This window comes from Oncorhynchus kisutch, unplaced genomic scaffold, assembly GCF_002021735.2.
Source record: "Oncorhynchus kisutch isolate 150728-3 unplaced genomic scaffold, Okis_V2 scaffold390, whole genome shotgun sequence".
NCBI lineage: Eukaryota > Metazoa > Chordata > Actinopteri > Salmoniformes > Salmonidae > Oncorhynchus > Oncorhynchus kisutch.
The window spans coordinates 187,899-209,840 of record NW_022262335.1 but is presented as its reverse complement, the minus strand read 5'-3'; positions in this window follow the sequence as shown (position 1 = coordinate 209,840).

The window sequence follows — 21,942 nt, the reverse complement described above, 5'->3', positions numbered from 1 at the left end:
ATGGAAACACCCTACTACGGCCCTCTCTCTGTCGGGGGCGACCTGAGTGCATTATGGACACTTTGAAATTTCACGATGGATACTGATTGCTATACAAGCGGTAACCCAAAAACACAAATATGGTCATAAATGCATTTAACGGTCATTCTGATTTTAATGCCCGCTATAGGAGCACCCTACTACGGCCCTCTTTCACTCAGGGCCGTCCTGGGTGCTTTATGGACTGTTTGACAAGTGCTGGAGGAGGAAATAGAGCCGTGCACCTGGTGATTGAAACCGTGCATCTGGTAACCCAAAAACACAAATATGGTCATAAATGCATTTAACGGTCATTCTGATTTTAATGCCCGCTATAGGAGCACCCTACTACGGCCCTCTTTCACTCAGGGCCGTCCTGGGTGCTTTATGGACTGTTTGACAAGTGCTGGAGGAGGAAATAGAGCCGTGCACCTGGTGATTGAAACCGTGCACCTGGTGATTGAAAACGTGCATCTGGTAACCCAAAAATTCAAATATGGTCCTAAATGCATTTAAGGGTCATTCTGATATTAATGCCCGCTATGGAAACACCCTACTACGGCCCTCTCTCTGTCGGGGGCGACCTGAGTGCATTATGGACACTTTGAAATTTCACGATGGATACTGATTGCTATACAAGCGGTAACCCAAAAACACAAATATGGTCATAAATGCATTTAACGGTCATTCTGATTTTAATGCCCGCTATAGGAGCACCCTACTACGGCCCTCTTTCACTCAGGGCCGTCCTGGGTGCTTTATGGACTGTTTGACAAGTGCTGGAGGAGGAAATAGAGCCGTGCACCTGGTGATTGAAACCGTGCATCTGGTAACCCAAAAACACAAATATGGTCATAAATGCATTTAACGGTCATTCTGATTTTAATGCCCGCTATAGGAGCACCCTACTACGGCCCTCTTTCACTCAGGGCCGTCCTGGGTGCTTTATGGACTGTTTGACAAGTGCTGGAGGAGGAAATAGAGCCGTGCACCTGGTGATTGAAACCGTGCACCTGGTGATTGAAAACGTGCATCTGGTAACCCAAAAATTCAAATATGGTCCTAAATGCATTTAAGGGTCATTCTGATATTAATGCCCGCTATGGAAACACCCTACTACGGCCCTCTCTCTGTCGGGGGCGACCTGAGTGCATTATGGACACTTTGAAATTTCACGATGGATACTGATTGCTATACAAGCGGTAACCCAAAAACACAAATATGGTCATAAATGCATTTAACGGTCATTCTGATTTTAATGCCCGCTATAGGAGCACCCTACTACGGCCCTCTTTCACTCAGGGCCGTCCTGGGTGCTTTATGGACTGTTTGACAAGTGCTGGAGGAGGAAATAGAGCCGTGCACCTGGTGATTGAAACCGTGCATCTGGTAACCCAAAAACACAAATATGGTCATAAATGCATTTAACGGTCATTCTGATTTTAATGCCCGCTATAGGAGCACCCTACTACGGCCCTCTTTCACTCAGGGCCGTCCTGGGTGCTTTATGGACTGTTTGACAAGTGCTGGAGGAGGAAATAGAGCCGTGCACCTGGTGATTGAAACCGTGCACCTGGTGATTGAAAACGTGCATCTGGTAACCCAAAAATTCAAATATGGTCCTAAATGCATTTAAGGGTCATTCTGATATTAATGCCCGCTATGGAAACACCCTACTACGGCCCTCTCTCTGTCGGGGGCGACCTGAGTGCATTATGGACACTTTGAAATTTCACGATGGATACTGATTGCTATACAAGCGGTAACCCAAAAACACAAATATGGTCATAAATGCATTTAACGGTCATTCTGATTTTAATGCCCGCTATAGGAGCACCCTACTACGGCCCTCTTTCACTCAGGGCCGTCCTGGGTGCTTTATGGACTGTTTGACAAGTGCTGGAGGAGGAAATAGAGCCGTGCACCTGGTGATTGAAACCGTGCATCTGGTAACCCAAAAACACAAATATGGTCATAAATGCATTTAACGGTCATTCTGATTTTAATGCCCGCTATAGGAGCACCCTACTACGGCCCTCTTTCACTCAGGGCCGTCCTGGGTGCTTTATGGACTGTTTGACAAGTGCTGGAGGAGGAAATAGAGCCGTGCACCTGGTGATTGAAACCGTGCACCTGGTGATTGAAAACGTGCATCTGGTAACCCAAAAATTCAAATATGGTCCTAAATGCATTTAAGGGTCATTCTGATATTAATGCCCGCTATGGAAACACCCTACTACGGCCCTCTCTCTGTCGGGGGCGACCTGAGTGCATTATGGACACTTTGAAATTTCACGATGGATACTGATTGCTATACAAGCGGTAACCCAAAAACACAAATATGGTCATAAATGCATTTAACGGTCATTCTGATTTTAATGCCCGCTATAGGAGCACCCTACTACGGCCCTCTTTCACTCAGGGCCGTCCTGGGTGCTTTATGGACTGTTTGACAAGTGCTGGAGGAGGAAATAGAGCCGTGCACCTGGTGATTGAAACCGTGCATCTGGTAACCCAAAAACACAAATATGGTCATAAATGCATTTAACGGTCATTCTGATTTTAATGCCCGCTATAGGAGCACCCTACTACGGCCCTCTTTCACTCAGGGCCGTCCTGGGTGCTTTATGGACTGTTTGACAAGTGCTGGAGGAGGAAATAGAGCCGTGCACCTGGTGATTGAAACCGTGCACCTGGTGATTGAAAACGTGCATCTGGTAACCCAAAAATTCAAATATGGTCCTAAATGCATTTAAGGGTCATTCTGATATTAATGCCCGCTATGGAAACACCCTACTACGGCCCTCTCTCTGTCGGGGGCGACCTGAGTGCATTATGGACACTTTGAAATTTCACGATGGATACTGATTGCTATACAAGCGGTAACCCAAAAACACAAATATGGTCATAAATGCATTTAACGGTCATTCTGATTTTAATGCCCGCTATAGGAGCACCCTACTACGGCCCTCTTTCACTCAGGGCCGTCCTGGGTGCTTTATGGACTGTTTGACAAGTGCTGGAGGAGGAAATAGAGCCGTGCACCTGGTGATTGAAACCGTGCATCTGGTAACCCAAAAACACAAATATGGTCATAAATGCATTTAACGGTCATTCTGATTTTAATGCCCGCTATAGGAGCACCCTACTACGGCCCTCTTTCACTCAGGGCCGTCCTGGGTGCTTTATGGACTGTTTGACAAGTGCTGGAGGAGGAAATAGAGCCGTGCACCTGGTGATTGAAACCGTGCACCTGGTGATTGAAAACGTGCATCTGGTAACCCAAAAATTCAAATATGGTCCTAAATGCATTTAAGGGTCATTCTGATATTAATGCCCGCTATGGAAACACCCTACTACGGCCCTCTCTCTGTCGGGGGCGACCTGAGTGCATTATGGACACTTTGAAATTTCACGATGGATACTGATTGCTATACAAGCGGTAACCCAAAAACACAAATATGGTCATAAATGCATTTAACGGTCATTCTGATTTTAATGCCCGCTATAGGAGCACCCTACTACGGCCCTCTTTCACTCAGGGCCGTCCTGGGTGCTTTATGGACTGTTTGACAAGTGCTGGAGGAGGAAATAGAGCCGTGCACCTGGTGATTGAAACCGTGCATCTGGTAACCCAAAAACACAAATATGGTCATAAATGCATTTAACGGTCATTCTGATTTTAATGCCCGCTATAGGAGCACCCTACTACGGCCCTCTTTCACTCAGGGCCGTCCTGGGTGCTTTATGGACTGTTTGACAAGTGCTGGAGGAGGAAATAGAGCCGTGCACCTGGTGATTGAAACCGTGCACCTGGTGATTGAAAACGTGCATCTGGTAACCCAAAAATTCAAATATGGTCCTAAATGCATTTAAGGGTCATTCTGATATTAATGCCCGCTATGGAAACACCCTACTACGGCCCTCTCTCTGTCGGGGGCGACCTGAGTGCATTATGGACACTTTGAAATTTCACGATGGATACTGATTGCTATACAAGCGGTAACCCAAAAACACAAATATGGTCATAAATGCATTTAACGGTCATTCTGATTTTAATGCCCGCTATAGGAGCACCCTACTACGGCCCTCTTTCACTCAGGGCCGTCCTGGGTGCTTTATGGACTGTTTGACAAGTGCTGGAGGAGGAAATAGAGCCGTGCACCTGGTGATTGAAACCGTGCATCTGGTAACCCAAAAACACAAATATGGTCATAAATGCATTTAACGGTCATTCTGATTTTAATGCCCGCTATAGGAGCACCCTACTACGGCCCTCTTTCACTCAGGGCCGTCCTGGGTGCTTTATGGACTGTTTGACAAGTGCTGGAGGAGGAAATAGAGCCGTGCACCTGGTGATTGAAACCGTGCACCTGGTGATTGAAAACGTGCATCTGGTAACCCAAAAATTCAAATATGGTCCTAAATGCATTTAAGGGTCATTCTGATATTAATGCCCGCTATGGAAACACCCTACTACGGCCCTCTCTCTGTCGGGGGCGACCTGAGTGCATTATGGACACTTTGAAATTTCACGATGGATACTGATTGCTATACAAGCGGTAACCCAAAAACACAAATATGGTCATAAATGCATTTAACGGTCATTCTGATTTTAATGCCCGCTATAGGAGCACCCTACTACGGCCCTCTTTCACTCAGGGCCGTCCTGGGTGCTTTATGGACTGTTTGACAAGTGCTGGAGGAGGAAATAGAGCCGTGCACCTGGTGATTGAAACCGTGCATCTGGTAACCCAAAAACACAAATATGGTCATAAATGCATTTAACGGTCATTCTGATTTTAATGCCCGCTATAGGAGCACCCTACTACGGCCCTCTTTCACTCAGGGCCGTCCTGGGTGCTTTATGGACTGTTTGACAAGTGCTGGAGGAGGAAATAGAGCCGTGCACCTGGTGATTGAAACCGTGCACCTGGTGATTGAAAACGTGCATCTGGTAACCCAAAAATTCAAATATGGTCCTAAATGCATTTAAGGGTCATTCTGATATTAATGCCCGCTATGGAAACACCCTACTACGGCCCTCTCTCTGTCGGGGGCGACCTGAGTGCATTATGGACACTTTGAAATTTCACGATGGATACTGATTGCTATACAAGCGGTAACCCAAAAACACAAATATGGTCATAAATGCATTTAACGGTCATTCTGATTTTAATGCCCGCTATAGGAGCACCCTACTACGGCCCTCTTTCACTCAGGGCCGTCCTGGGTGCTTTATGGACTGTTTGACAAGTGCTGGAGGAGGAAATAGAGCCGTGCACCTGGTGATTGAAACCGTGCATCTGGTAACCCAAAAACACAAATATGGTCATAAATGCATTTAACGGTCATTCTGATTTTAATGCCCGCTATAGGAGCACCCTACTACGGCCCTCTTTCACTCAGGGCCGTCCTGGGTGCTTTATGGACTGTTTGACAAGTGCTGGAGGAGGAAATAGAGCCGTGCACCTGGTGATTGAAACCGTGCATCTGGTAACCCAAAAACACAAATATGGTCATAAATGCATTTAACGGTCATTCTGATTTTAATGCCCGCTATAGGAGCACCCTACTACGGCCCTCTTTCACTCAGGGCCGTCCTGGGTGCTTTATGGACTGTTTGACAAGTGCTGGAGGAGGAAATAGAGCCGTGCACCTGGTGATTGAAACCGTGCACCTGGTGATTGAAAACGTGCATCTGGTAACCCAAAAATTCAAATATGGTCCTAAATGCATTTAAGGGTCATTCTGATATTAATGCCCGCTATGGAAACACCCTACTACGGCCCTCTCTCTGTCGGGGGCGACCTGAGTGCATTATGGACACTTTGAAATTTCACGATGGATACTGATTGCTATACAAGCGGTAACCCAAAAACACAAATATGGTCATAAATGCATTTAACGGTCATTCTGATTTTAATGCCCGCTATAGGAGCACCCTACTACGGCCCTCTTTCACTCAGGGCCGTCCTGGGTGCTTTATGGACTGTTTGACAAGTGCTGGAGGAGGAAATAGAGCCGTGCACCTGGTGATTGAAACCGTGCATCTGGTAACCCAAAAACACAAATATGGTCATAAATGCATTTAACGGTCATTCTGATTTTAATGCCCGCTATAGGAGCACCCTACTACGGCCCTCTTTCACTCAGGGCCGTCCTGGGTGCTTTATGGACTGTTTGACAAGTGCTGGAGGAGGAAATAGAGCCGTGCACCTGGTGATTGAAACCGTGCACCTGGTGATTGAAAACGTGCATCTGGTAACCCAAAAATTCAAATATGGTCCTAAATGCATTTAAGGGTCATTCTGATATTAATGCCCGCTATGGAAACACCCTACTACGGCCCTCTCTCTGTCGGGGGCGACCTGAGTGCATTATGGACACTTTGAAATTTCACGATGGATACTGATTGCTATACAAGCGGTAACCCAAAAACACAAATATGGTCATAAATGCATTTAACGGTCATTCTGATTTTAATGCCCGCTATAGGAGCACCCTACTACGGCCCTCTTTCACTCAGGGCCGTCCTGGGTGCTTTATGGACTGTTTGACAAGTGCTGGAGGAGGAAATAGAGCCGTGCACCTGGTGATTGAAACCGTGCATCTGGTAACCCAAAAACACAAATATGGTCATAAATGCATTTAACGGTCATTCTGATTTTAATGCCCGCTATAGGAGCACCCTACTACGGCCCTCTTTCACTCAGGGCCGTCCTGGGTGCTTTATGGACTGTTTGACAAGTGCTGGAGGAGGAAATAGAGCCGTGCACCTGGTGATTGAAACCGTGCATCTGGTAACCCAAAAACACAAATATGGTCATAAATGCATTTAACGGTCATTCTGATTTTAATGCCCGCTATAGGAGCACCCTACTACGGCCCTCTTTCACTCAGGGCCGTCCTGGGTGCTTTATGGACTGTTTGACAAGTGCTGGAGGAGGAAATAGAGCCGTGCACCTGGTGATTGAAACCGTGCACCTGGTGATTGAAAACGTGCATCTGGTAACCCAAAAATTCAAATATGGTCCTAAATGCATTTAAGGGTCATTCTGATATTAATGCCCGCTATGGAAACACCCTACTACGGCCCTCTCTCTGTCGGGGGCGACCTGAGTGCATTATGGACACTTTGAAATTTCACGATGGATACTGATTGCTATACAAGCGGTAACCCAAAAACACAAATATGGTCATAAATGCATTTAACGGTCATTCTGATTTTAATGCCCGCTATAGGAGCACCCTACTACGGCCCTCTTTCACTCAGGGCCGTCCTGGGTGCTTTATGGACTGTTTGACAAGTGCTGGAGGAGGAAATAGAGCCGTGCACCTGGTGATTGAAACCGTGCATCTGGTAACCCAAAAACACAAATATGGTCATAAATGCATTTAACGGTCATTCTGATTTTAATGCCCGCTATAGGAGCACCCTACTACGGCCCTCTTTCACTCAGGGCCGTCCTGGGTGCTTTATGGACTGTTTGACAAGTGCTGGAGGAGGAAATAGAGCCGTGCACCTGGTGATTGAAACCGTGCACCTGGTGATTGAAAACGTGCATCTGGTAACCCAAAAATTCAAATATGGTCCTAAATGCATTTAAGGGTCATTCTGATATTAATGCCCGCTATGGAAACACCCTACTACGGCCCTCTCTCTGTCGGGGGCGACCTGAGTGCATTATGGACACTTTGAAATTTCACGATGGATACTGATTGCTATACAAGCGGTAACCCAAAAACACAAATATGGTCATAAATGCATTTAACGGTCATTCTGATTTTAATGCCCGCTATAGGAGCACCCTACTACGGCCCTCTTTCACTCAGGGCCGTCCTGGGTGCTTTATGGACTGTTTGACAAGTGCTGGAGGAGGAAATAGAGCCGTGCACCTGGTGATTGAAACCGTGCATCTGGTAACCCAAAAACACAAATATGGTCATAAATGCATTTAACGGTCATTCTGATTTTAATGCCCGCTATAGGAGCACCCTACTACGGCCCTCTTTCACTCAGGGCCGTCCTGGGTGCTTTATGGACTGTTTGACAAGTGCTGGAGGAGGAAATAGAGCCGTGCACCTGGTGATTGAAACCGTGCACCTGGTGATTGAAAACGTGCATCTGGTAACCCAAAAATTCAAATATGGTCCTAAATGCATTTAAGGGTCATTCTGATATTAATGCCCGCTATGGAAACACCCTACTACGGCCCTCTCTCTGTCGGGGGCGACCTGAGTGCATTATGGACACTTTGAAATTTCACGATGGATACTGATTGCTATACAAGCGGTAACCCAAAAACACAAATATGGTCATAAATGCATTTAACGGTCATTCTGATTTTAATGCCCGCTATAGGAGCACCCTACTACGGCCCTCTTTCACTCAGGGCCGTCCTGGGTGCTTTATGGACTGTTTGACAAGTGCTGGAGGAGGAAATAGAGCCGTGCACCTGGTGATTGAAACCGTGCATCTGGTAACCCAAAAACACAAATATGGTCATAAATGCATTTAACGGTCATTCTGATTTTAATGCCCGCTATAGGAGCACCCTACTACGGCCCTCTTTCACTCAGGGCCGTCCTGGGTGCTTTATGGACTGTTTGACAAGTGCTGGAGGAGGAAATAGAGCCGTGCACCTGGTGATTGAAACCGTGCACCTGGTGATTGAAAACGTGCATCTGGTAACCCAAAAATTCAAATATGGTCCTAAATGCATTTAAGGGTCATTCTGATATTAATGCCCGCTATGGAAACACCCTACTACGGCCCTCTCTCTGTCGGGGGCGACCTGAGTGCATTATGGACACTTTGAAATTTCACGATGGATACTGATTGCTATACAAGCGGTAACCCAAAAACACAAATATGGTCATAAATGCATTTAACGGTCATTCTGATTTTAATGCCCGCTATAGGAGCACCCTACTACGGCCCTCTTTCACTCAGGGCCGTCCTGGGTGCTTTATGGACTGTTTGACAAGTGCTGGAGGAGGAAATAGAGCCGTGCACCTGGTGATTGAAACCGTGCATCTGGTAACCCAAAAACACAAATATGGTCATAAATGCATTTAACGGTCATTCTGATTTTAATGCCCGCTATAGGAGCACCCTACTACGGCCCTCTTTCACTCAGGGCCGTCCTGGGTGCTTTATGGACTGTTTGACAAGTGCTGGAGGAGGAAATAGAGCCGTGCACCTGGTGATTGAAACCGTGCACCTGGTGATTGAAAACGTGCATCTGGTAACCCAAAAATTCAAATATGGTCCTAAATGCATTTAAGGGTCATTCTGATATTAATGCCCGCTATGGAAACACCCTACTACGGCCCTCTCTCTGTCGGGGGCGACCTGAGTGCATTATGGACACTTTGAAATTTCACGATGGATACTGATTGCTATACAAGCGGTAACCCAAAAACACAAATATGGTCATAAATGCATTTAACGGTCATTCTGATTTTAATGCCCGCTATAGGAGCACCCTACTACGGCCCTCTTTCACTCAGGGCCGTCCTGGGTGCTTTATGGACTGTTTGACAAGTGCTGGAGGAGGAAATAGAGCCGTGCACCTGGTGATTGAAACCGTGCATCTGGTAACCCAAAAACACAAATATGGTCATAAATGCATTTAACGGTCATTCTGATTTTAATGCCCGCTATAGGAGCACCCTACTACGGCCCTCTTTCACTCAGGGCCGTCCTGGGTGCTTTATGGACTGTTTGACAAGTGCTGGAGGAGGAAATAGAGCCGTGCACCTGGTGATTGAAACCGTGCACCTGGTGATTGAAAACGTGCATCTGGTAACCCAAAAATTCAAATATGGTCCTAAATGCATTTAAGGGTCATTCTGATATTAATGCCCGCTATGGAAACACCCTACTACGGCCCTCTCTCTGTCGGGGGCGACCTGAGTGCATTATGGACACTTTGAAATTTCACGATGGATACTGATTGCTATACAAGCGGTAACCCAAAAACACAAATATGGTCATAAATGCATTTAACGGTCATTCTGATTTTAATGCCCGCTATAGGAGCACCCTACTACGGCCCTCTTTCACTCAGGGCCGTCCTGGGTGCTTTATGGACTGTTTGACAAGTGCTGGAGGAGGAAATAGAGCCGTGCACCTGGTGATTGAAACCGTGCATCTGGTAACCCAAAAACACAAATATGGTCATAAATGCATTTAACGGTCATTCTGATTTTAATGCCCGCTATAGGAGCACCCTACTACGGCCCTCTTTCACTCAGGGCCGTCCTGGGTGCTTTATGGACTGTTTGACAAGTGCTGGAGGAGGAAATAGAGCCGTGCACCTGGTGATTGAAACCGTGCACCTGGTGATTGAAAACGTGCATCTGGTAACCCAAAAATTCAAATATGGTCCTAAATGCATTTAAGGGTCATTCTGATATTAATGCCCGCTATGGAAACACCCTACTACGGCCCTCTCTCTGTCGGGGGCGACCTGAGTGCATTATGGACACTTTGAAATTTCACGATGGATACTGATTGCTATACAAGCGGTAACCCAAAAACACAAATATGGTCATAAATGCATTTAACGGTCATTCTGATTTTAATGCCCGCTATAGGAGCACCCTACTACGGCCCTCTTTCACTCAGGGCCGTCCTGGGTGCTTTATGGACTGTTTGACAAGTGCTGGAGGAGGAAATAGAGCCGTGCACCTGGTGATTGAAACCGTGCACCTGGTGATTGAAAACGTGCATCTGGTAACCCAAAAATTCAAATATGGTCATAAATGCATTTAACGGTCATTCTGATTTTAATGCCCGCTATGGAACACCCTACTACGGCCCTCTCTCTGTCAGGGGCGTCCTGAGTGCATTATGGACACTTTGAAATTTCACGATGGATACTGATTGCTATACAAGCGGTAACCCAAAAACACAAATATGGTCATAAATGCATTTAACGGTCATTCTGATTTTAATGCCCGCTATAGGAGCACCCTACTACGGCCCTCTTTCACTCAGGGCCGTCCTGGGTGCTTTATGGACTGTTTGACAAGTGCTGGAGGAGGAAATAGAGCCGTGCACCTGGTGATTGAAACCGTGCACCTGGTGATTGAAAACGTGCATCTGGTAACCCAAAAATTCAAATATGGTCCTAAATGCATTTAAGGGTCATTCTGATATTAATGCCCGCTATGGAAACACCCTACTACGGCCCTCTCTCTGTCGGGGGCGACCTGAGTGCATTATGGACACTTTGAAATTTCACGATGGATACTGATTGCTATACAAGCGGTAACCCAAAAACACAAATATGGTCATAAATGCATTTAACGGTCATTCTGATTTTAATGCCCGCTATAGGAGCACCCTACTACGGCCCTCTTTCACTCAGGGCCGTCCTGGGTGCTTTATGGACTGTTTGACAAGTGCTGGAGGAGGAAATAGAGCCGTGCACCTGGTGATTGAAACCGTGCATCTGGTAACCCAAAAACACAAATATGGTCATAAATGCATTTAACGGTCATTCTGATTTTAATGCCCGCTATAGGAGCACCCTACTACGGCCCTCTTTCACTCAGGGCCGTCCTGGGTGCTTTATGGACTGTTTGACAAGTGCTGGAGGAGGAAATAGAGCCGTGCACCTGGTGATTGAAACCGTGCATCTGGTAACCCAAAAACACAAATATGGTCATAAATGCATTTAACGGTCATTCTGATTTTAATGCCCGCTATAGGAGCACCCTACTACGGCCCTCTTTCACTCAGGGCCGTCCTGGGTGCTTTATGGACTGTTTGACAAGTGCTGGAGGAGGAAATAGAGCCGTGCACCTGGTGATTGAAACCGTGCACCTGGTGATTGAAAACGTGCATCTGGTAACCCAAAAATTCAAATATGGTCCTAAATGCATTTAAGGGTCATTCTGATATTAATGCCCGCTATGGAAACACCCTACTACGGCCCTCTCTCTGTCGGGGGCGACCTGAGTGCATTATGGACACTTTGAAATTTCACGATGGATACTGATTGCTATACAAGCGGTAACCCAAAAACACAAATATGGTCATAAATGCATTTAACGGTCATTCTGATTTTAATGCCCGCTATAGGAGCACCCTACTACGGCCCTCTTTCACTCAGGGCCGTCCTGGGTGCTTTATGGACTGTTTGACAAGTGCTGGAGGAGGAAATAGAGCCGTGCACCTGGTGATTGAAACCGTGCATCTGGTAACCCAAAAACACAAATATGGTCATAAATGCATTTAACGGTCATTCTGATTTTAATGCCCGCTATAGGAGCACCCTACTACGGCCCTCTTTCACTCAGGGCCGTCCTGGGTGCTTTATGGACTGTTTGACAAGTGCTGGAGGAGGAAATAGAGCCGTGCACCTGGTGATTGAAACGTGCATCTGGTAACCCAAAAACACAAATATGGTCATAAATGCATTTAACGGTCATTCTGATTTAATGCCCGCTATGGAACACCCTACTACGGCCCTCTTTCACTCAGGGCCGTCCTGGGTGCTTTATGGACTGTTTGACAAGTGCTGGAGGAGGAAATAGAGCCGTGCACCTGGTGATTGAAACCGTGCATCGGTAACCCAAAAACACAAATATGGTCATAAATGCATTTAACGGTCATTCTGATTTTAATGCCCGCTATAGGAGCACCCTACTACGGCCCTCTTTCACTCAGGGCCGTCCTGGGTGCTTTATGGACTGTTTGACAAGTGCTGGAGGAGGAAATAGAGCCGTGCACCTGGTGATTGAAACCGTGCATCTGGTAACCCAAAAACACAAATATGGTCATAAATGCATTTAACGGTCATTCTGATTTTAATGCCCGCTATAGGAGCACCCTACTACGGCCCTCTTTCACTCAGGGCCGTCCTGGGTGCTTTATGGACTGTTTGACAAGTGCTGGAGGAGGAAATAGAGCCGTGCACCTGGTGATTGAAACCGTGCACCTGGTGATTGAAAACGTGCATCTGGTAACCCAAAAATTCAAATATGGTCCTAAATGCATTTAAGGGTCATTCTGATATTAATGCCCGCTATGGAAACACCCTACTACGGCCCTCTCTCTGTCGGGGGCGACCTGAGTGCATTATGGACACTTTGAAATTTCACGATGGATACTGATTGCTATACAAGCGGTAACCCAAAAACACAAATATGGTCATAAATGCATTTAACGGTCATTCTGATTTTAATGCCCGCTATAGGAGCACCCTACTACGGCCCTCTTTCACTCAGGGCCGTCCTGGGTGCTTTATGGACTGTTTGACAAGTGCTGGAGGAGGAAATAGAGCCGTGCACCTGGTGACCGTGCACCTGGTGATTGAAACGTGCATCTGGTAACCCAAAAATTCAAATATGGTCATAAATGCATTTAACGGTCATTCTGATATTAATGCCCGCTATGGACCCTACTACGGCCCTCTCTCTGTCGGGGCGTCCTGGGTGCATTATGGACACTTTGAAATTTCATACTGATTGCTATACAAGCGGTAACCCAAAAACACAAATATGGTCATAAATGCATTTAACGGTCATTCTGATTTTAATGCCCGCTATAGGAGCACCCTACTACGGCCCTCTTTCACTCAGGGCCGTCCTGGGTGCTTTATGGACTGTTTGACAAGTGCTGGAGGAGGAAATAGAGCCGTGCACCTGGTGATTGAAACCGTGCACCTGGTGATTGAAAACGTGCATCTGGTAACCCAAAAATTCAAATATGGTCCTAAATGCATTTAAGGGTCATTCTGATATTAATGCCCGCTATGGAAACACCCTACTACGGCCCTCTCTCTGTCGGGGGCGACCTGAGTGCATTATGGACACTTTGAAATTTCACGATGGATACTGATTGCTATACAAGCGGTAACCCAAAAACACAAATATGGTCATAAATGCATTTAACGGTCATTCTGATTTTAATGCCCGCTATAGGAGCACCCTACTACGGCCCTCTTTCACTCAGGGCCGTCCTGGGTGCTTTATGGACTGTTTGACAAGTGCTGGAGGAGGAAATAGAGCCGTGCACCTGGTGATTGAAACCGTGCATCTGGTAACCCAAAAACACAAATATGGTCATAAATGCATTTAACGGTCATTCTGATTTTAATGCCCGCTATAGGAGCACCCTACTACGGCCCTCTTTCACTCAGGGCCGTCCTGGGTGCTTTATGGACTGTTTGACAAGTGCTGGAGGAGGAAATAGAGCCGTGCACCTGGTGATTGAAACCGTGCATCTGGTAACCCAAAAACACAAATATGGTCATAAATGCATTTAACGGTCATTCTGATTTTAATGCCCGCTATAGGAGCACCCTACTACGGCCCTCTTTCACTCAGGGCCGTCCTGGGTGCTTTATGGACTGTTTGACAAGTGCTGGAGGAGGAAATAGAGCCGTGCACCTGGTGATTGAAACCGTGCACCTGGTGATTGAAAACGTGCATCTGGTAACCCAAAAATTCAAATATGGTCCTAAATGCATTTAAGGGTCATTCTGATATTAATGCCCGCTATGGAAACACCCTACTACGGCCCTCTCTCTGTCGGGGGCGACCTGAGTGCATTATGGACACTTTGAAATTTCACGATGGATACTGATTGCTATACAAGCGGTAACCCAAAAACACAAATATGGTCATAAATGCATTTAACGGTCATTCTGATTTTAATGCCCGCTATAGGAGCACCCTACTACGGCCCTCTTTCACTCAGGGCCGTCCTGGGTGCTTTATGGACTGTTTGACAAGTGCTGGAGGAGGAAATAGAGCCGTGCACCTGGTGATTGAAACCGTGCATCTGGTAACCCAAAAACACAAATATGGTCATAAATGCATTTAACGGTCATTCTGATTTTAATGCCCGCTATAGGAGCACCCTACTACGGCCCTCTTTCACTCAGGGCCGTCCTGGGTGCTTTATGGACTGTTTGACAAGTGCTGGAGGAGGAAATAGAGCCGTGCACCTGGTGATTGAAACCGTGCATCTGGTAACCCAAAAACACAAATATGGTCATAAATGCATTTAACGGTCATTCTGATTTTAATGCCCGCTATAGGAGCACCCTACTACGGCCCTCTTTCACTCAGGGCCGTCCTGGGTGCTTTATGGACTGTTTGACAAGTGCTGGAGGAGGAAATAGAGCCGTGCACCTGGTGATTGAAACCGTGCATCTGGTAACCCAAAAACACAAATATGGTCATAAATGCATTTAACGGTCATTCTGATTTTAATGCCCGCTATAGGAGCACCCTACTACGGCCCTCTTTCACTCAGGGCCGTCCTGGGTGCTTTATGGACTGTTTGACAAGTGCTGGAGGAGGAAATAGAGCCGTGCACCTGGTGATTGAAACCGTGCATCTGGTAACCCAAAAACACAAATATGGTCATAAATGCATTTAACGGTCATTCTGATTTTAATGCCCGCTATAGGAGCACCCTACTACGGCCCTCTTTCACTCAGGGCCGTCCTGGGTGCTTTATGGACTGTTTGACAAGTGCTGGAGGAGGAAATAGAGCCGTGCACCTGGTGATTGAAACCGTGCACCTGGTGATTGAAAACGTGCATCTGGTAACCCAAAAATTCAAATATGGTCCTAAATGCATTTAAGGGTCATTCTGATATTAATGCCCGCTATGGAAACACCCTACTACGGCCCTCTCTCTGTCGGGGGCGACCTGAGTGCATTATGGACACTTTGAAATTTCACGATGGATACTGATTGCTATACAAGCGGTAACCCAAAAACACAAATATGGTCATAAATGCATTTAACGGTCATTCTGATTTTAATGCCCGCTATAGGAGCACCCTACTACGGCCCTCTTTCACTCAGGGCCGTCCTGGGTGCTTTATGGACTGTTTGACAAGTGCTGGAGGAGGAAATAGAGCCGTGCACCTGGTGATTGAAACCGTGCATCTGGTAACCCAAAAACACAAATATGGTCATAAATGCATTTAACGGTCATTCTGATTTTAATGCCCGCTATAGGAGCACCCTACTACGGCCCTCTTTCACTCAGGGCCGTCCTGGGTGCTTTATGGACTGTTTGACAAGTGCTGGAGGAGGAAATAGAGCCGTGCACCTGGTGATTGAAACCGTGCACCTGGTGATTGAAAACGTGCATCTGGTAACCCAAAAATTCAAATATGGTCCTAAATGCATTTAAGGGTCATTCTGATATTAATGCCCGCTATGGAAACACCCTACTACGGCCCTCTCTCTGTCGGGGGCGACCTGAGTGCATTATGGACACTTTGAAATTTCACGATGGATACTGATTGCTATACAAGCGGTAACCCAAAAACACAAATATGGTCATAAATGCATTTAACGGTCATTCTGATTTTAATGCCCGCTATAGGAGCACCCTACTACGGCCCTCTTTCACTCAGGGCCGTCCTGGGTGCTTTATGGACTGTTTGACAAGTGCTGGAGGAGGAAATAGAGCCGTGCACCTGGTGATTGAAACCGTGCATCTGGTAACCCAAAAACACAAATATGGTCATAAATGCATTTAACGGTCATTCTGATTTTAATGCCCGCTATAGGAGCACCCTACTACGGCCCTCTTTCACTCAGGGCCGTCCTGGGTGCTTTATGGACTGTTTGACAAGTGCTGGAGGAGGAAATAGAGCCGTGCACCTGGTGATTGAAACCGTGCATCTGGTAACCCAAAAACACAAATATGGTCATAAATGCATTTAACGGTCATTCTGATTTTAATGCCCGCTATAGGAGCACCCTACTACGGCCCTCTTTCACTCAGGGCCGTCCTGGGTGCTTTATGGACTGTTTGACAAGTGCTGGAGGAGGAAATAGAGCCGTGCACCTGGTGATTGAAACCGTGCACCTGGTGATTGAAAACGTGCATCTGGTAACCCAAAAATTCAAATATGGTCCTAAATGCATTTAAGGGTCATTCTGATATTAATGCCCGCTATGGAAACACCCTACTACGGCCCTCTCTCTGTCGGGGGCGACCTGAGTGCATTATGGACACTTTGAAATTTCACGATGGATACTGATTGCTATACAAGCGGTAACCCAAAAACACAAATATGGTCATAAATGCATTTAACGGTCATTCTGATTTTAATGCCCGCTATAGGAGCACCCTACTACGGCCCTCTTTCACTCAGGGCCGTCCTGGGTGCTTTATGGACTGTTTGACAAGTGCTGGAGGAGGAAATAGAGCCGTGCACCTGGTGATTGAAACCGTGCATCTGGTAACCCAAAAACACAAATATGGTCATAAATGCATTTAACGGTCATTCTGATTTTAATGCCCGCTATAGGAGCACCCTACTACGGCCCTCTTTCACTCAGGGCCGTCCTGGGTGCTTTATGGACTGTTTGACAAGTGCTGGAGGAGGAAATAGAGCCGTGCACCTGGTGATTGAAACCGTGCACCTGGTGATTGAAAACGTGCATCTGGTAACCCAAAAATTCAAATATGGTCCTAAATGCATTTAAGGGTCATTCTGATATTAATGCCCGCTATGGAAACACCCTACTACGGCCCTCTCTCTGTCGGGGGCGACCTGAGTGCATTATGGACACTTTGAAATTTCACGATGGATACTGATTGCTATACAAGCGGTAACCCAAAAACACAAATATGGTCATAAATGCATTTAACGGTCATTCTGATTTTAATGCCCGCTATAGGAGCACCCTACTACGGCCCTCTTTCACTCAGGGCCGTCCTGGGTGCTTTATGGACTGTTTGACAAGTGCTGGAGGAGGAAATAGAGCCGTGCACCTGGTGATTGAAACCGTGCATCTGGTAACCCAAAAACACAAATATGGTCATAAATGCATTTAACGGTCATTCTGATTTTAATGCCCGCTATAGGAGCACCCTACTACGGCCCTCTTTCACTCAGGGCCGTCCTGGGTGCTTTATGGACTGTTTGACAAGTGCTGGAGGAGGAAATAGAGCCGTGCACCTGGTGATTGAAACCGTGCACCTGGTGATTGAAAACGTGCATCTGGTAACCCAAAAATTCAAATATGGTCCTAAATGCATTTAAGGGTCATTCTGATATTAATGCCCGCTATGGAAACACCCTACTACGGCCCTCTCTCTGTCGGGGGCGACCTGAGTGCATTATGGACACTTTGAAATTTCACGATGGATACTGATTGCTATACAAGCGGTAACCCAAAAACACAAATATGGTCATAAATGCATTTAACGGTCATTCTGATTTTAATGCCCGCTATAGGAGCACCCTACTACGGCCCTCTTTCACTCAGGGCCGTCCTGGGTGCTTTATGGACTGTTTGACAAGTGCTGGAGGAGGAAATAGAGCCGTGCACCTGGTGATTGAAACCGTGCACCTGGTGATTGAAAACGTGCATCTGGTAACCCAAAAATTCAAATATGGTCATAAATGCATTTAACGGTCATTCTGATTTTAATGCCCGCTATGGAGCACCCTACTACGGCCCTCTTTCACTCAGGGGCGTCCTGGGTGCTTTATGGACTGTTTGAATTTCAGGATGGATACTGATTGCTATACAAGCGGTAACCCAAAAACACAAATATGGTCATAAATGCATTTAACGGTCATTCTGATTTTAATGCCCGCTATAGGAGCACCCTACTACGGCCCTCTTTCACTCAGGGCCGTCCTGGGTGCTTTATGGACTGTTTGACAAGTGCTGGAGGAGGAAATAGAGCCGTGCACCTGGTGATTGAAACCGTGCACCTGGTGATTGAAAACGTGCATCTGGTAACCCAAAAATTCAAATATGGTCCTAAATGCATTTAAGGGTCATTCTGATATTAATGCCCGCTATGGAAACACCCTACTACGGCCCTCTCTCTGTCGGGGGCGACCTGAGTGCATTATGGACACTTTGAAATTTCACGATGGATACTGATTGCTATACAAGCGGTAACCCAAAAACACAAATATGGTCATAAATGCATTTAACGGTCATTCTGATTTTAATGCCCGCTATAGGAGCACCCTACTACGGCCCTCTTTCACTCAGGGCCGTCCTGGGTGCTTTATGGACTGTTTGACAAGTGCTGGAGGAGGAAATAGAGCCGTGCACCTGGTGATTGAAACCGTGCATCTGGTAACCCAAAAACACAAATATGGTCATAAATGCATTTAACGGTCATTCTGATTTTAATGCCCGCTATAGGAGCACCCTACTACGGCCCTCTTTCACTCAGGGCCGTCCTGGGTGCTTTATGGACTGTTTGACAAGTGCTGGAGGAGGAAATAGAGCCGTGCACCTGGTGATTGAAACCGTGCACCTGGTGATTGAAAACGTGCATCTGGTAACCCAAAAATTCAAATATGGTCCTAAATGCATTTAAGGGTCATTCTGATATTAATGCCCGCTATGGAAACACCCTACTACGGCCCTCTCTCTGTCGGGGGCGACCTGAGTGCATTATGGACACTTTGAAATTTCACGATGGATACTGATTGCTATACAAGCGGTAACCCAAAAACACAAATATGGTCATAAATGCATTTAACGGTCATTCTGATTTTAATGCCCGCTATAGGAGCACCCTACTACGGCCCTCTTTCACTCAGGGCCGTCCTGGGTGCTTTATGGACTGTTTGACAAGTGCTGGAGGAGGAAATAGAGCCGTGCACCTGGTGATTGAAACCGTGCATCTGGTAACCCAAAAACACAAATATGGTCATAAATGCATTTAACGGTCATTCTGATTTTAATGCCCGCTATAGGAGCACCCTACTACGGCCCTCTTTCACTCAGGGCCGTCCTGGGTGCTTTATGGACTGTTTGACAAGTGCTGGAGGAGGAAATAGAGCCGTGCACCTGGTGATTGAAACCGTGCATCTGGTAACCCAAAAACACAAATATGGTCATAAATGCATTTAACGGTCATTCTGATTTTAATGCCCGCTATAGGAGCACCCTACTACGGCCCTCTTTCACTCAGGGCCGTCCTGGGTGCTTTATGGACTGTTTGACAAGTGCTGGAGGAGGAAATAGAGCCGTGCACCTGGTGATTGAAACCGTGCACCTGGTGATTGAAAACGTGCATCTGGTAACCCAAAAATTCAAATATGGTCCTAAATGCATTTAAGGGTCATTCTGATATTAATGCCCGCTATGGAAACACCCTACTACGGCCCTCTCTCTGTCGGGGGCGACCTGAGTGCATTATGGACACTTTGAAATTTCACGATGGATACTGATTGCTATACAAGCGGTAACCCAAAAACACAAATATGGTCATAAATGCATTTAACGGTCATTCTGATTTTAATGCCCGCTATAGGAGCACCCTACTACGGCCCTCTTTCACTCAGGGCCGTCCTGGGTGCTTTATGGACTGTTTGACAAGTGCTGGAGGAGGAAATAGAGCCGTGCACCTGGTGATTGAAACCGTGCATCTGGTAACCCAAAAACACAAATATGGTCATAAATGCATTTAACGGTCATTCTGATTTTAATGCCCGCTATAGGAGCACCCTACTACGGCCCTCTTTCACTCAGGGCCGTCCTGGGTGCTTTATGGACTGTTTGACAAGTGCTGGAGGAGGAAATAGAGCCGTGCACCTGGTGATTGAAACCGTGCACCTGGTGATTGAAAACGTGCATCTGGTAACCCAAAAATTCAAATATGGTCCTAAATGCATTTAAGGGTCATTCTGATATTAATGCCCGCTATGGAAACACCCTACTACGGCCCTCTCTCTGTCGGGGGCGACCTGAGTGCATTATGGACACTTTGAAATTTCACGATGGATACTGATTGCTATACAAGCGGTAACCCAAAAACACAAATATGGTCATAAATGCATTTAACGGTCATTCTGATTTTAATGCCCGCTATAGGAGCACCCTACTACGGCCCTCTTTCACTCAGGGCCGTCCTGGGTGCTTTATGGACTGTTTGACAAGTGCTGGAGGAGGAAATAGAGCCGTGCACCTGGTGATTGAAACCGTGCATCTGGTAACCCAAAAACACAAATATGGTCATAAATGCATTTAACGGTCATTCTGATTTTAATGCCCGCTATAGGAGCACCCTACTACGGCCCTCTTTCACTCAGGGCCGTCCTGGGTGCTTTATGGACTGTTTGACAAGTGCTGGAGGAGGAAATAGAGCCGTGCACCTGGTGATTGAAACCGTGCATCTGGTAACCCAAAAACACAAATATGGTCATAAATGCATTTAACGGTCATTCTGATTTTAATGCCCGCTATAGGAGCACCCTACTACGGCCCTCTTTCACTCAGGGCCGTCCTGGGTGCTTTATGGACTGTTTGACAAGTGCTGGAGGAGGAAATAGAGCCGTGCACCTGGTGATTGAAACCGTGCACCTGGTGATTGAAAACGTGCATCTGGTAACCCAAAAATTCAAATATGGTCCTAAATGCATTTAAGGGTCATTCTGATATTAATGCCCGCTATGGAAACACCCTACTACGGCCCTCTCTCTGTCGGGGGCGACCTGAGTGCATTATGGACACTTTGAAATTTCACGATGGATACTGATTGCTATACAAGCGGTAACCCAAAAACACAAATATGGTCATAAATGCATTTAACGGTCATTCTGATTTTAATGCCCGCTATAGGAGCACCCTACTACGGCCCTCTTTCACTCAGGGCCGTCCTGGGTGCTTTATGGACTGTTTGACAAGTGCTGGAGGAGGAAATAGAGCCGTGCACCTGGTGATTGAAACCGTGCACCTGGTGATTGAAAACGTGCATCTGGTAACCCAAAAATTCAAATATGGTCCTAAATGCATTTAAGGGTCATTCTGATATTAATGCCCGCTATGGAAACACCCTACTACGGCCCTCTCTCTGTCGGGGGCGACCTGAGTGCATTATGGACACTTTGAAATTTCACGATGGATACTGATTGCTATACAAGCGGTAACCCAAAAACACAAATATGGTCA